Genomic DNA, 7,897 nt, shown 5'->3' with positions numbered 1-7,897 from the left:
GGTGGTGGCAATGTCGGTTCCTTCTGGAGGTTCCAGGGTAGAATCCTTTCCTTACCTTTTCCAGATTCCAGAGGTTCCTTGCGTGTCTTGCTCAGGCCACTTCCTTGTCTTCAAAGCCAGCAGTATACCTCTGTCAAATCTAGTTTACTGATTCTGTCTCTGTCATCACATTGTCTTCTCTCACTTGGAACCTTCTACCTTCCTCTCATAAGGACCCTTGTAATTACGTTGTGCCCACCCAGAAAATAAAGATCCTTAACTTAATAACATCAGCAAAGTCCCTTTTGCCATATAAGGCATAATCTTCATAGTCTTAGAGATTAAGACATAGACATCAGTTAATGTGTGTGGTAAAGTCTCTTATTTCATTCCTGATATCAGTAATTTGTATTTTTTAATCAATTTATTTTATCCACTATTGCATTTTTAGAGAACCAGCTTTTGAATTCATTGATTTCTCTACTTTTGTTTTGTTTTGTTTTTCCACTTCATTTTATATTTCATTGATTTCTGGTCATGTCATTATTATTTCCTTATTCTAGTTACTTTAGATTTCATTTGATTTTTATTTTTCTAGTTTTTTAAGTTGAAACTTAAATTACTGCTTTGAAATGTTTCTTCTTTCCTAAAATTATCATTTAATTTAATGCTGTAAAATTCCCTGCAAGCAATACTTTAATTGTGTACCTCATATCTTTGTACGTGGTATTGTTTTTTTCATTCAGTTCAAATATTTTATAATTTGCCTTATGATTTAATCTTTTAGCTATGAGTTCTTCCAAAGTGTATGGCTTAATTTCCAAATATTTGGGAATTTTCCAGATATCTTTGTTTAAGTTTACTTCTGTGTTGTTCAAATAACATACTTTGTATGTATTCAGTCCTCTCAAATTTACTTTGATTTTTTTATGAGCCAGAGTGTGGTCTATTTTGATGAATGTTCTGTGTATACTATAAAAGAATACATGTTCACCTAGCGTATAATAGTGTTCTATAAATGTTAGTTTGGCAATGTTTATAGTATTGTTCCAATTCATTTGGATCTTTATATTTTTCTATTAATTTTTGAGTAATTGGTAGTGTATTACACAATTGAGTTAATTACACGTTAATCAACTTAATTGTTCAATTGTTACAAGGACTCACAGGTCTCAAACACTTTTTATTCACAAAACAACTTTATTCTTGAAGGTCTCAAACCATCACTAACTGCTTATAGACAAACCATCTTAGTACCAGGAAACCCAGTTCTATGGTGGTGAAGGTCTTTAGAGTATATTGATATTATAGACATATTTTAGCTATGTGACCAGCCTTAACTGTTGGAGCCCCATTACCATTTACTGAAATCAGGTGCAAATTATAAATCCAGTTAGTATTTCTAAACAATGCTTTTAGGCTATTAAATCCTGCTCTGAGACAACTCATAAACCCATAGTTACAGAATACTGTATAACATTTAATAATTTTCATAGCATGACCAAGTGTCAGTAGCTCTGGAGATAAGCATGAGATTAATCCAGACCAGATGAAACGAATCCACATTATACCAGTGAACTGTAGTTATCAATTTAAGAAAATAACCAAACTAACATAATTCCTGTGAAAATTTTATCAGATTTTTGCACCAACTTAACTTTTTTCTTATAACCTTTGCCTTTTGCAATTTGAACTGTATCATAAGCTTAAGCTTATAGCTTTTAATAAATAATTAACTTATTATTAACGAGATCTAAGTGCTATTCAGGTCCATGATCTCCCATTGAGATTACATCCTAAGCAGATTTTAAGTCAATTTCCCAATACATTTGATTAACTATCTGTATTATCATAAGTCTTATGTCATCTATCAAATTGACTTTACCAATGACCTGAATATTGTTCCAAATTGCAACATTATTATGAATATTAAAAATATAATTACAAAACAAATCAGAAATTGTGACTGTAGTTTTTATTGCAACTTTCCAATAGAAATAACCATTTCCTGTGTGCCAAATATTATTATGTACACAATTATTAACCAAAGACTATGTTTCAGTGAGATATGAAGTTCTAGGTATTCTGTGCGAAGATAGGTTCGTCATCACGCAGGATCAAAACAATATGGGTTTCAAATGGACGGAGGTTCTTAAGAGAGTCTTTTAACTGTCTCTTGTTTGTATTCATGTAAAATTTAAAATTTGTCTGTGCTCACAAATTGTACAATTGGGCTGTCTTATTCTGATCTATGATATTGCCAGAGATGTTAACAAGGCTGATATAAAATATACTCCCCATTTGGAAACTTGTATTAATAAAGGGATCTGTATATTTTCCATAAATGGACTAGTGTTTTGGCAGTTGTATGCCAGGCCAATGGGATTGCTTATGTTTGCCTCTATTTGAAGTAATATATCCAAAACTCCTGCCTGTGTTATGATACAAAGCTTTTTCTCACTGTTGTATATGGGCATACCATGTTAGTGTTGTTCCATTTAGGTGTCATGAGGGTTTCTGTTTTTCATGGCATAACATGATATGACATAAGCCATTCCAATAACTATGTTGCATGATGCTGTCTCCCAGTCATGGTGTTTTGTTTTAGTAATGATGGAGCTCAGCAGGAAAAAAAGTGTATCATTCTTACAGGCATCTGAGCCAAAGCTAAGAGAGAAAATTATTTTTTTGCTGTTAAGTCTTTTTCAAGGTACCAAAGTAGTGTTTAGTTTTCTCTTATGAATAATTTCTTTGTTAACTCCTTTATGGTCAGTAATTAGTTTACATTCTTTCCACTTAATTCAACCCAAACTTCTCCTCCCCAAGTGTGCAGTCAGGTTTAGCCACTGTGTTGACCCACATTGGTAGAAGAAATATGAACCTCGCTAATGCCTCCCCCTCTAGCCATTCCCATTCATTTGGAGTAGGATTAGAAAAATACAAATTTATGGACCATCCACTAGGTAATAAGGCAGTTGATATTGTTGAAGCCAGTTTTGACTTTATATATTTGATTAAGTGTGTATACATTTAGGATTTTATGTCAGTTTTGGCTTTATACTTTTGTTAAGTGTGAATACATTTAGGATTTTATTTCTCCTTGAAAAATTTACCTTTTCCCCCAGTTTTGTTGAGATATAATTGACATACAGCACTGTATAAGTTTAAGGTAGGTGTAGCATAATGACTTGATTTGCATGTATTGTGAAATGATTACTGCAATAAGTTTAGTTAACATACATCATTTCCTATATAAAAGAAAAAAAAAAGAAAAGAAAAAAAATGTTGTTTTCCTTGTGATGAGAACTTTTAGGATCTACTCTCTCAGCAACTTTCAAATATACCACACATCAGAGTTCACTATTAGTCATCATGCTATGCATTGTATCTTCAGACTTACTTATCTTGTAAGTGGAAGTTTGTACCATCTGACCACCTTCATCTAATTCAGTTATGAATTTGGCCCTTTAACATTATTAAACATTATTATTCATCCTTTATATAATATTCCTTTCTCTGAAATAAATCTTATCTAGTAATTCTTAAAGCCATTCTAACTTTGTTTTTATTTGTGCTTACATGATATATCACTTTTGTCCTTTTGCTTTTAACATATCTTTGTATTTATATTTAAAGTAGATTTTTATAGACCATGTGAAGTGAGTCTCAGTCTGCTCCACTTTACAATTGGAGCATTTAGGCCTCATGCACCTGATGTAATTATCAATATACTTGCATTTAAGTTTATAATCTTGCTCTTTGTTTTCCATTTTGTCATGTGTTTCTTTTTCTTATAGTAGGAAAATAATTTTTTGCTTATTTAAATTCATATATATGTGTGTGTGTGTGTGTGTGTGTGTGTATAGAATAGTTTCCTGAATGACAGTTTTTGGCAGTGAAGGTTACAATTAAAAACAGTAAGCCCTAATTTTCCATAGCAACTTTTATTTTTTCCTAAAAAGAAAGTCCATTTTTCTACAGAGATCATCATTTAGATGTGTATTCAAAAACACATGGGATTTTTTTCTAAAGTGTCAAAACATATGTAATCCCCATTATTTCAGAGGAGAATTACAATGAGCAGAAGAATACATCAACTTCGATTCTCAAGGTCATCTAAAATCCTGGAGTCCCTGGTTTCTGTGATAGAGTAAGAGCTTTGCTAGCAAATAGTTGGACAAAAATCCAGGCAAAATGCTGTAAATCTTCATCTTCTGATTCTTAATTTTTTAATATATTGAAACAGATTGTTTCTTTTCTTTTCATAATATGATTTACTTAGATGTTGTTTTATGAATTAATTCCCTCTAATTGCTGCTCCTCTCACTGTAAATCAAGGTTTCTTGCTTTGTGTAGTACGATGAATGCCATCCTGCAGCGCAGTAATTAGGCCGATTAGGAAGCATTGAACTTTACATCAAAAAAAAAAAAAAAAAAAGAAAAAGAAACAGATGTTTAATCAGTCTAAATATGTGGCAATAAGACCTGAGAATGTTATTTAAAAATTTGTTTTAAAAATTCCTAGATAAATTTCATTTGCCCATTTCATATTGTTTATATATTTTTTGTTTTGTCTGTCTTTTCTTTCCACAAATTCCCAAGGACAATCCCTAAAAAACTGTTAATCCTATTATTTGGTTGGAGGAAAGTTAATCTCCACCATCCTCAGGTCTGTGTATGTCTAGAGTATAAACCTGATGAGCCTGACGGTCTCCTGTGGGCAGAGCAGTGTAGTAGCCAGTGGTCTGGTACTGACCAGAACCCTACCGGGTGCAGTGCCTCCAGGATCGTGAAACCAAAGCCACTTAGCCACTGCTTGGTGTTTCTACTGAGCCACAGTGCCGTGGACTTCAGGCCATCCTTTTGTCTTGATGAACATATAGTATCGTATATTATTGTTGTCACGATTCTAGAAAGTAAAGAATCACGTAAACAGCTGGATTACAGGAGCCCTCGATAGCAGACCATCCAAGTAACAATTCCCAGTTAAAAGTCAATTCCAAAGCTAATTGAGGTCTTGCATGTAATTCTTTTTAATAGTGAATAGGCGATTACATGAAGAGCCATGCTTTTTATTGTGGTCAGTGCCCCACATGTCATGAGTAGTTAGTTCAGCTTGCTCCAATGCCAAAGAGCCATTCTTCATATGAATCTGAAAACATCCTGGTTCACGGGCCAATTCTGTGCTGCAGATACGTGGCACACACAGCAACCAGATTCCATTGGATTTGTCCAACTACATGAGGAACAGATAGGGTTGTAGAGGATGGGGTGCCAAATCCATGACCCCCAAAGCCACAGGCTGAGCAGCTGCTGGGCCTGAGGGCTACCAGTGCCCCTGTGGATGTCAGGGTCAGGGAGCAGCCTTGGAGTCCTACAGCCATGCCTTCCTCATGCCCACAGGCTCCATGTGAGTCTGAACTCGGGAGCCTAGGAGGCATGGTCCCCTTGTCATGTGTTCTTTGTTCTTTTTTTTCTCATTCCCTGCTTTCTTTGGGTTATTGAGTACTTTTTATGATCCCAGTATATCACCATTATTATCTTCTTAGATGCATATATAGTAAGAACCAAAGAAGCAGAACCAATAGAATATATTAAAAGATTTATTCTTATGTGGCTGGGAGGGCTAACTAGTAGGAATCTGGATGCTCAGGCAGGAGTTGATGTAGCCTTGAATCTAAAATCTGTAGTATAGGCCAACACGCTGGAAAAACAGGCAGGATTTTTATGTTACAATCTTAAGGCAGAATTCCTGCTTCTCCAGGAAACCTCAGATTTTGTCTTAACCGATTCAGGACATATTCATCATTACAAGAATCCCTCCTATTGCCATTTTATAGCCATACCCACCTCTCCCCTGCCCCTACCCTCTTCTTAACCCCTATCAACCATAGACCTGTTCTCCATTCCTATAATTTTGTCTTTTCAAGAATGTTATATAAATGGAATCATACTGTATGCACCTTTTGAGATTGCTTCCCCCCCCTCCCCGCCCCCCCACTGACCATTCAGGTTTCATTATGTCAGATAATTCTAACTTTTCTGTCATTTTGATCTGGGTATACATCGATTTTTTTTTTTTAATTCATCCTGGGATCTTCTTGGTTCTTGATATGAGTAGTGATTTTCATTTGAAATCTGGATGTTTTCATGTTATGTTCTGAGACTTTAGAGTTCATTTAAAATTCTGGTTTAGTCGACTTTTTCTGGTACTGCTGCATAGGGGAAGGGAATGTTAACTCAGTACTTTCAGTTGGAAGTAGAAGTTCAGATTCCCCACTTGGCCTTTGTTGACAACCAAGAGAGTGGGGGCTTTGTTGCTCTTTGCCGAACATTCAACTCTGAGCTCCCCATGCGGAGTCCACTGATTTTGTGGTGGGAATGACTGTATTAGCACTGGGTAAGAGTCCTAACTTTCCTGTAGGCCTTCCATGACACCCGTGAGGAGCAGTGCTTTGTTACTGCGGGGTGGATGTGGGATCTAGGCTGTGTGGTCTTCATTAATTCTGTGGTCAGGGGACTCATTACCAGCTGGCGGGGATGAAAATCCCAACGCTTACTTGACTGTGTCTGACACTACATTAGGGGTAATGACAACCTTACAAGAGTGAAAGTCTGGCTCAGCTTTTGCTGGTGTGGATGGAGTGTGGCCATAGTTTTTTCTTTGTTTTTTGGAGTAGATTGGTTATTTTCTAAAAGTTGTCTGTCTTACTAGATTGCCTATTCCTGGTCCCTTGGGTACAGAGAAGACCCGTTTATGTTTTTTGGTTTTTGTTTTGTCTGCACTTTCTGACATTTCTAGGCTATGATCTTTGTTAGCTCCAAGTCTTGGATACAACAACAACAACAACAAAATCCCAGAGAACTCACCAGCATGTTGTCCCTTGGGTCCTGAGGTCCCTGCTGGTCTACCTTCTTGCCACCTTTCAGAGTCTTCTTAGAATTTTACACACACACACCTGTCTATCTATCTGTCTATCTGTATCTATCTATCTATCTATCTATCTACCTATCTATCTATCATCTATCTATCTATCTATCTATCTATCTGTCTGTCTATCTATCTATCATCTTAGTTTTCTAGGGCTGTCATAACTAAGTACCACACACTGGGTGGCTTAAACAACAGAAACTGATTTTCTCACAGCCTAGAAGTTTATGATCAAGGTGTCAGCAGATTTGGTTTCCTCTGAGGCCTCTCTCCTTGAGTTGTTGATGGCTGTCTTATCATTGTGTCCTCACATTGTCTTTCCTCTGTGCATGCATATGTCTGGTGTTTGTGTGTCCAAATTTTCTCTTCTTATAATGGTACCAGTCAGATTAGATTAAGGGCTGTCCAAATATGTATATTTAGTTGTTCTTAGAGGCATAGGGAAAGTACATATACTCCATCATCCCAGACGTAGAAGTCCTTGTTAGTTTTAAAATGTCATCACTTTAAAAATTTCATTATATTCTGGCCTCCATTAAATCTAGTGAAATGTAAGTCATGATTTTTTAGAGTTGTATGTCTCTCTTTGTAATATACATTGTTTTTTCTTTTGGTTTTCAGCAGTTTGACTATACATGTCTAGATATGGCCTAGTTTGTGTTATCTTATGTTGCACTTGCTGATGTCTTTGTAGTTTATTTTCTTTACCAAATTTTGAAAATTTTCAGCTCCAATATCCTGACATATTTTTTCCTATCCCATTTCTCTCTTTAGTCCTTTTGGAACTCCCATTACACATAACAGATCACTTGATTTTGTGTCACAAATCATTGAGGCTCTTCTGTTTTCTTGTCATTTTTATGTCTATTTTTCACATTAGATCATATTTAGTGAGCATTTTCTACATACATTGATCCTTTCTTTGGCCTTCTCCAGTCATCTGTTGATTCGTTTGAGTGACTCTTTTATTTCAGATACTGTGCTTCT

The 7,897-nt window shown here is 35.6% G+C and overlaps 1 pseudogene; it reads right to left on the bottom strand.

Annotated features, from left to right (window-relative positions):
• Positions 1–4,533: 4,533 nt before the first annotated feature.
• On the bottom strand, positions 4,534–5,046 carry LOC148110748 (4-hydroxybenzoate polyprenyltransferase, mitochondrial pseudogene; annotated as a pseudogene).
• Positions 5,047–7,897: the final 2,851 nt, after the last annotated feature.

This window comes from Ursus americanus, chromosome 1 (assembly GCF_024610735.1).
Source record: "Ursus americanus isolate L20-20 chromosome 1, mUrsAme1.1.p, whole genome shotgun sequence".
Taxonomy (NCBI): Eukaryota; Metazoa; Chordata; class Mammalia; order Carnivora; family Ursidae; genus Ursus; species Ursus americanus.
The sequence above is the reverse complement of the archived record's forward strand: the minus strand, read 5'-3'. Positions and strand labels throughout refer to the sequence as shown.